This window comes from Amborella trichopoda, chromosome 11, assembly GCF_054954075.1.
Source record: "Amborella trichopoda isolate Santa Cruz 75 chromosome 11, AtrichopodaSantaCruz75HAP2 v2.0, whole genome shotgun sequence".
Lineage (NCBI taxonomy): Eukaryota > Viridiplantae > Streptophyta > Magnoliopsida > Amborellales > Amborellaceae > Amborella > Amborella trichopoda.
Genome location: NC_142346.1, coordinates 15,949 through 24,943, shown reverse-complemented (window position 1 = coordinate 24,943; position 8,995 = coordinate 15,949). Strand labels below are relative to the sequence as shown.

The 8,995-nt window shown below is 34.2% G+C and overlaps 2 long non-coding RNA genes across 2 annotated transcripts; both read left to right on the top strand.

Moving 5' to 3' along the window:
* The first annotated feature begins 240 nt into the window (after positions 1-240).
* LOC148779653 (uncharacterized) lies at positions 241-3,282 on the top strand. The gene is made up of 3 exons (XR_016044360.1): positions 241-787; positions 2,420-2,518; positions 3,165-3,282. It is a non-coding gene; the product is annotated as an uncharacterized LOC148779653 (long non-coding RNA).
* Positions 3,283-3,832: 550 nt separating this feature from the next.
* Positions 3,833-8,336, top strand: LOC110007869 (uncharacterized). Its single transcript, XR_002282157.2, has 5 exons — positions 3,833-4,660; positions 5,275-5,351; positions 5,910-5,996; positions 7,607-7,693; positions 8,275-8,336. It is a non-coding gene; the product is annotated as an uncharacterized LOC110007869 (long non-coding RNA).
* Positions 8,337-8,995: the final 659 nt, after the last annotated feature.

Sequence of the window (8,995 nt, the reverse complement as noted above, 5' to 3'; positions counted from 1 at the left end):
GGTGAGGGCCAATCCATATTTCATTGATTCACGTCCCCACTAACAATCTACTGATCTACTCTCTTTTCTCTCTCTGCGTATCTTGATAAGAAACCGATCCATCTCTCTCAATGCATTTCTTGATCATAGAGCTAGCCGGCATGAATCTTTTCAAATATCTTCCTCTAGTTTAGACCATAAGGCTTCATTAGTCATTGATCAGAAATCCATTAATCTTTTTCTTCTACTTTTACAATCAAGAAAATGGCGAAGGGTACTTCAAGCGAAGATGACGAGCTCAACAACGAGAGCCACCCAAAAAGGAGAAACTATTTTGGTGGCTTTTACAGGAGAAGAGCTCATCGAGAGCAAGATGGGTCCAATTCTCACTCTACTACAAGCAGGAAAGCAATCTTCTCAACTTTCTTAGAAACTTGAATACTTAAACATAATCCTTAGTTGTCATTAGTCTCTGCTTGATCTTAGTCTGATAATTGTGTTTGCTTCTCTCTCTACGCTCCCCATTTATTTAATATGTATGAAGTGTGGTGTTGATTTTTTGCTTGTGATGATGTTGAAGGGTAATTCGTCCAATATATTTGAAATATAAATTTAAAACTATCGAGAATTTAATTCTTGTATTTTAGCATGTTCTTGTATCCTTCAAAATCAAATCGGAATGGGCTTTGCCTCTTTTACAGGGAATGGCTTTGTCCCCTCAAAACCCTTAGTCCACAACAGGATCACAAGCTCATGTTTGGTCTCGTTTTCTTTGTCAAGTCCTTCACTACCAAGATGGATCCGTCACGTAAGCCCGAAAACCTAACCTCTCTCTTCTCCTACTTTATCTCTCCACATTTCTTACATCAAATTTATATTCTAACATCCTTCTCATTTAAGCTTTTGCATGGATGGCTATGCATGGAAGATGGTTTGCTGGCCCAATCTGCCATATTTCTTTCCTCTTATTGTAATATGGCTTCTTTTTTTAGCATTTATGGATGCCTCTATTTGGGTATAGACACAGACATGGCATGAGTTTTTTGTGAAGTGGAATAAATTTTGAAAGTAAGGGATAGGGGTATCTCTCAAATTTTAGTTTTGATGTGCCACTGTTCAGTTTGCTTCTATAGCAATGAACTTTGTAAAAGTTTTGTTTTCGCAATTTCTGAAGGGTATCAGATCCTTAATAGATGGTCAAATGTATTTCATGTCAAAAGGTATGGACCATTAGAGGTTATTGGATTGGAACTTGACCATATAAATTCTACAAAGTTGAGTCTTTGCTCTGTTGGAGAGGCTGAATTTGTATGATTATAGATGGGGCCCTCCCTTGCAGTGGAAGGGGATTCAATGAAGAACATGTATACTACACTCCCTCAGGAGCATAGTGTACTTCTTCTCCCTCGGTCAGATGACCTACTTGGAGGATTTTTTCAATCTAAAATTTTGATAACCACCTTATAATCACTAGATGATTATTTTAAAAAAAAAATTTGCAATTTGAATTTTCTAACACTTAAATCTCATCCTCTAAAATTAGACGGTTTCTATTCAAGCTTGAGACATTTTTTTTTTCAAGTGCTTTGATGGTGCAATTAGGAAATTTCTTCTATTGATGCTAATCTATGTGTTAAAGAGGTTATATCCCCTAAAACTAGTCTTAGGTGGGGTTTTTTCTGAGGGAGTAAATGGACAGTATACTCCTGAGGGAGTAGAATATCTTTTGGCTTCAATGAATGTTATTGGATTGGCCTCAATCAAGTACCCTGTCCCTAGCATCTCGAACCATTTTTTTGACCGATTCTTCATGATTTGCAGCTCTATGGAAGTCTTCCTCTGAGGTCTTTCAAGGATCGGATTATGGAAAAACATACATGCAATATTGTATTTGAACACATCACCATATTTTGTTAAATTTTTTACAGTCATGCAATATTGTAATTCACTCTATGTCTATCCAGTTTATCAACTAGGTACCACCAAGGTGTCTCTGCCTTTCTAAGTTTTCCTTTTTAGGGTGAAAAAATTCCATTATTTTTCTGTAGATGAGATGAATCTAGTTGTATGTAGCTGTGTTGGTCTCAAAAAGCCCATAAAATTTATCTTTAATTGTTTATATAGGAGATAACATGGATGGTGAGAGATTGAGATACACTTCACCTTGCTATGTGCACATTAATATATGATTGGAGAGAGAGAGGTATACAAATTTACACATCTCCTTTTTGTAATTTTGTTCGTGTTTAATTGTAATGTTATGTGTATTGGTTTTAACGCCAAATGTTGTGACTGTTGGGGGCATAGCTATTTATTTATAAATCGTAGTAGATGGTGTGTGTCTCTTGCAATTTTTTATCATTATTGATATTTATTTATATTTGTAAGATAGCTTTTGAGAATTGGGGTTTGACAATCTCTGTCTTCTTCTTTCTTGCAGTGCTGGTTCCCCCAATTACCAGGTCAAGGATGCTCTATTCATAGCTTTCGAACAATCACATGCAAACTGAGCTTTAAGGAGAGTTCCTCTAGGATTACGGTGGAGTTTCTTTCTATTATATGCATTCTTCATTTTTTATTTGCATTAACAAGGTTGCTTTTTGTTGAGTTAAATTCATTTTCTTTCTCCTCTTCGTTTTCTCTTTCTCTTCCGATATAAACTTCTTCAAAAATAGAAAAAAGAAAAAAAACTTAATTTACCTAGGCAATTTCCATTTACTCCAAGCAAATATCTAAACAATTCTTAGACATGCTTAGCTGAAGTGTACCTAGGCAAATTCCATTTACACCAGGTAATATCTAAACAATTCTGAGACATGTTTAGCTGAAGTGCCCTCAGTCAACTATGAAGTAGCCATGTTAATGCTTTTCTAAATCAAATTTGAATTCTAACATCCTTCTCATTTAAGCATGGATTGGCTATGCATGGAAAATTGTTTGTGGCCCAATTTGCCATATTTATTTCCTCTTATTCCAATATGGCTTCTTTTTTTTAGTTGTTATGTGTATTGGTTTTAACGCCAAATGTGGTGACTATTTGGAGGCATAGCTTTTATTTATTTCTCAATTATAGTAGATAGTGTGTGTCTCTTGCAATTTTTTATCATTATTGATTTTTATTTATATTTGCAAGATAGCTTTACGGAATTGGGGTTTGACAATCTCTGTCTTCTTCTTTCTTGCAGTGCTGATGAAGGAAATCTTAGGTTCTCCCAATTACCACCAGGTTAAGAATGCTCTTTTTATAGCTTTGGAACAAACACATACAAACTGAGCTTTATGGAGAGTCCCTCTGGAATTAAGGTGGAGTTTCTTTATATTATATGCGTTCTTCATTTTTTTATTTGCATTAACATGGTTGCATTTTGTTGAGTGAAATTCATTCTTTTTCTCCTATTTGTTTTCTCTGTCTCTTTCGATGTAAACTTCTTCAAAAAAAGAAAAACGACAAAGAGCTGAATGTACCCAAGCAATTTCCATTTACACCAGGCAATATCTAAACAATTCTTAGACATGCTTAGCTGAAGTTCTCTCAGTCAACTATAGAGTAGCCATGTTAAATCTTTTCTAAATCAAATTTGAATTCTAACATCCTTCTCATTCGTTTGTGGCCCAATCTGCCATATTTATTTCCTCTTATTTCAATATGGCTTTTTTTTTTTAGCTGTTATGTGTATTGATTTTAATGCTAAAGGTTGTGACTATTTGGAGGCATAGCTTTTATTTATTTCTCAACTATAGTAGATAGTGTGTGTCTCTTGCAATTTTTTATCATTAGTGATTTTTATTTATATTTGTAAGATAGATTTTGAGAATTGGGCTTTGACAATCTCTGTCATCTTATTTCTTGCAGTGCTGAATGAGGAAATCTTCGGTTCCCCCCATTACCAAGTCCAGGATACTCTTTTCATAGCTTTCGAACAAACACATACAAACTGAGCTTTATGGAGAGTCCTTCTGGGATTATGGTGGAGTTTCTTTCTATTATATGCATTCTTCAGTTTTTATTTGCATTCTTCAGTTTTTATTTGCATAAACATTGTTGCATTTTGTTGAGTGAAATTCATTCTCTTTCTCCCCTTTGTTTTCTCTTTCTCTTCCGATATAAACTTCCTCTAAAACATAAAAAAGATAAAGAGCTGAATGTACCTAGGCAATTTCCATTTACACCAGGCAATATCTAAACAATTCTAAGACATGCTTAGCTGAAGAGGTCTCAGTCAACTATGCAGTAGCCATGTGAATGCTTTTCTAAATCAAATTTGAATTCTAACATCCTTCTCAATTAAGCATGGATTGGCTATGCATGGAAATTTGTTTGTGGCCCAATTTGCCATATTTATTTCCTCTTATTCCAATGTGGCTTCTTTTTTTTAACTGTTATGTCTATTGGTTTTAACGCCAAATGTTGTGACTGTTTGGGGGCATAGCTTTTATTTATTTCTCAATTATAGTAGATAGTGTGTGTCTCTTGCAATTTTTGATCATTATTGATTTTTATTTATATTTGTAAGATAGCTTTTGAGAATTGGGGTTTGACAATCTCTATCTTCTTCTTTCTTACTGTGTTGATGGAGGAAATCTTGGGCTCCCCCAATTACCAGGTCAAGGATACTCCTTTCATAGCTTTCGAACAAACACATACAAACTGAGCTTTATTGAGAGTCCCTTTGGGATTAAGGTGGGGTTTCTTTCTATTATATGCATTCTTCAGTTTTTATTTGCATTAACATGGTTGCATTTTGCTGAGTAAAATTCATTCTCTTTCTCCTCTTTGTTTTATCTTTCTCTTCCGATATAAACTTCCTCAAAAAAAGAAAAAAGATAAAGAGCTGAATGTACCTAGGCAATTTCCATTTACACCAGGCAATCTAAACAATTCTTGGACATGCTTTGCTGAAATGCTCTCAGTCAACTATGGAGTAGCAATGTGAAGGCTTTCTAAATCAAATTTGAATTCTAACATCCTTCTCATTTAAGCATGGATTGGCTAATGCATGGAAAATGGTTTGTGGCCCAATCTGCCATATTTATTTCCTCCTATTACAATATAGCTTATTTTTTTTAGCTGTTATGTGTATTGGTTTTAACGCCATATGTTGTGACTGTTTGGGGGTATAGCTTTTATTTATTTCTCAATTATAGTAGATAGTGTGTGTCTCTTGTAATTTTTTATCATTATTGATTTTTATTTATATTTGTAATATAGCTTTTGAGATTTGGGGTTTGACAATCTCTGTCTTCTTCTTTGTTGCAATGCTGACGAAGGAAATCTTGGGTTCCCCCCATTACCAGGTCAAGGATGCTCTTTTCATAGCTTTCGAACAAACACATACAAACAGATCTTTATGGAGAGTCCCTCGGAGATTAAGGTGGAGTTTCTTTCGATTTTGTGCATTCTTTTTATTTGCATTAACATGATTGCATTTTGTTGAGTAAAATTCATTCTTTTTCTCCTCTTTTTTTTCTCCTTCTTTTCCGATATAAACTTCCTCAAAAAAAGGAAAAAGATATAGAGCTGAATGTCCCTAGTCAATTTCCATTTACACCAGGCAATATCTAAACAATTCTTAGACATGCTTAGTTGAAGTGCTCTCAGTCAACTATGGAGTAGCTATGTGAATGCCTTTCTAAATCAAATTTGAATTCTAACATCCTTCTCATTTAAGCATGGATTGGCTATGCATGGAAAGTGGTTTGTGGTCCAATGTGCCATATTTATTACCTTTTATTCCACTATGGCTTATGTTATTCCAATGTATATTGGTTTTAACGCCAAATGTTGTGACTGTTTGGGGGCATAGCTTTTATTTAGTTCTCAATTTTAGTAGATAGTGTGTGTCTCTTGCAATTTTTTAGCATTATTGATTTTTATTTATATGTGTAAGATAGCTTTTGTGAATTGGGATTTGACAACTTCTTTCTTGTAGTGTTGAATGAGGAAATCTTGGATTCCCCCCGTTACCAGGTCAAGTACATACAAACTGGGCTTTATGGAGAGTCCCTTTGGGATTAAGGTGGTGTTTCTTTCTACTTTATGCGTTCTTCATTTTTTATTGGCATTAACATGGTTGCATTTTGTTGAGTGAAATTCATTCTCTTTCTCTTTGTTTTCTCTTTCTCTTCCGATATAAACTTCCTCAAAAAGAAAAGAAAAGATAAAGAGCTGAATGTAAGGCAATTTCCATTTACACTAGGCTATATCTAAACAATTCTTATGCATGCTTAGCTAAAGTACTCGCAGTCAACTATGGAGTAGCCATGTTAATACTTTTCTAAATCAAATTTGAATTCTAACATCCTTCTCATTTAAGCATGGATTTGGCTAATGCATGGAAAATGGTTTGTGGCCCAATCTGCCATATTTATTTCCTCCTATTCCAATATGGCTTCTTTTTTTTAGCTGTTATGTGTATTGGTTTTAACGCCATATGTTGTGACTGTTTGGGGGTATAGCTTTTATTTATTTCTCAATTATAGTAGATAGTGTGTGTCTCTTATAATTTTTTATCATTATTGATTTTTATTTATATTTGTAAGATAGCTTTTGAGATTTGGGGTTTGACAATCTCTGTCTTCTTCTTTCTTGCAATGCTGATGAAGGAAATCTTGGGTTCCCCCCATTACCAGGTCAAGGATGCTCTTTTCATAGCTTTCGAACAAACACATACAAACTGATCTTTATGTAGAGTCTCTCTGAGATTAAAGTGGCGTTTCTTTCTATTATATGCATTCTTTTTAGTTGTATTAACATGGTTGCATTTTGTTGAGTGAAATTCATTCTTTTTCTCCTATTTGTTTTCTCCTTCTTTTCCGATATAAACTTCCTCAAAAAAAGAAAAAAGATATAGAGCTGAATGTCCCTAGGGAATTTCCATTTATACCAGGCAATATCTAAACAATTCTTAGACATGCTTAGCTGAAGTGCTCTCAGTCAACTATGGAGTAGCTATGTAAATGCCTTTCTAAGTCAATTTGAATTCTAACATCCTTCTCATTTAAGCATGGGTTGGCTATGCATGGAAAGTGGTTTGTGGCCCAATGTGCCATATTTATTACCTCTTATTCCAATATGACTTATGTTATTCCAATGTGTATTGATTTTAACGCCAAATGTTGTGACTGTTTGGGGGTGAAATTCATTCTTTTTCTCCTCTTTGTTTTCTCCTTCTTTTCCGATATAAACTTCCTCAAAAAATGAAAAAAGACATTGAGCTGAATGTCCTTAGGCAATTTCCATTTATACTAGGCATTATCTAAACAATTCTTAGACATGCTTAGCTGAAGTGCTCTCAGTCAACTATGGAGTAGCTATGTAAATGCCTTTTTAAATCAAATTTGAATTCTAACATCCTTCTCATTTAAGCATGGATTGACTGAGCATGGAAAGTGGTTTGTGGCCCAATGTGCCATATTTATTACCTCTTATTCCAATATGGCTTATGTTATTCCAATGTGTATTGGTTTTAACGCCAAATGTTGTGACTGTTTGGGGGCATAGCTTTTAGTTAGTTCTCAATTATAGTAGATAGTGTGTGTCTCTTGGAATTTTTTAGCATTATTGATTTTTATTTATATTTGTAGGATAGATTTTGTGAATTGAGATTTGACAACTTCTTTCTTGTAGTGCTGAATGAGGAAATCTTGGATTCCCCCCATTACCAGGTCAAGTACATACAAACTGAGGTTTATGCAGAGTCTCTCTGAGATTAAGGTGGAGTTTCTTTCTACTATATGCATTCTTCATTTTTTATTTGCATTAACATGGTTGCATTTTGTTGAGTGAAATTCATTCTCTTTCTCTTTGTTTTGTCTTTCTCTACCGATATAAACTTCCTCAAAAAGAAAAGAAAAGATAAAGAGCTGAATGTAAGGCAATTTCCATTTATACCAGGCAATATCTAAACAATTCTTATGCATGCTTAGCTGAAGTGCTCGCGGTCAACTATGGAGTAGCCATGTTAATACTTTTCTAAATCAAATTTGAATTCTCATCCTTCTCATTTAAGCATGGATTGGCTAATGCATGGAAAATGGTTTGTAGCCCAATCTGCCATATTTATTTCCTCCTATTTCAATATGGCTTCTTTTTTTTAGCTGTTATGTGTATTGGTTTTAACGCCATATGTTGTGATTGTTTGGGGGTATAGCTTTTATTTATTTCTTAATTATAGTAGATAGTATGCGTCTCTTGTAATTTTTTACCATTATTAATTTTTATTTATATTTGTAAGATAGCTTTTGAGATTTGGGGTTTGACAATCTGTCTTCTTCTTTCTTGCAATGCTGATGAAGGAAATCTTGGGTTCCCCCCATTACCAAGTCAAGGATGCTCTTTTCATAACTTTCGAACAAACACATACAAACTGATCTTTATGGAGAGTCCCTCTGAGATCAAGGTGGAGTTTCTTTCTATTATTTGCATTCTTTTTATTTGCATTAACATGGTTGCATTTTGTTGAGCGAAATTCATTTTTTTTCTCCTCTTTGTTTTCTCCTTCTTTTCCGATATAAACTTCCTCAAAAAAGAAAAAAAAGATGTAGAGCTGAATGTCCCTAGGCAATTTCCATTTATACTAGGCAATGTCTAAACAATTCTTAGACATGCTTAGCTGAAGTGCTCTCAGTCAACTAAGGAGTAGCTATGTGAATGCCTTTCTAAATCAAATTTGAATTCTAACATCTTTCTCATTTAAGCATGGATTGGCTATGCATGGAACGTGGTTTGTGGCCCAATGTGCCATATTTATTACCTCTTATTCCAATATGGCTTATGTTATTCCAATGTGTATTGGTTTTAACGCCAAATGTTGTGACTGTTTGGGGGCATAGCTTTTATTTAGTTCTCAATTATAGTAGATAGCGTGTGTCTCTTGCAATTTTTTAGCATTATTGATTTTTATTTATATTTGTATGATAGCTTTTGTGAATTGGGATTTGACAACTTTTTTCTTGTAGTGCTGAATGAGAAAATCTTGGATTCCCCCCATTACCAGGTCAAGTACATACAAAATGA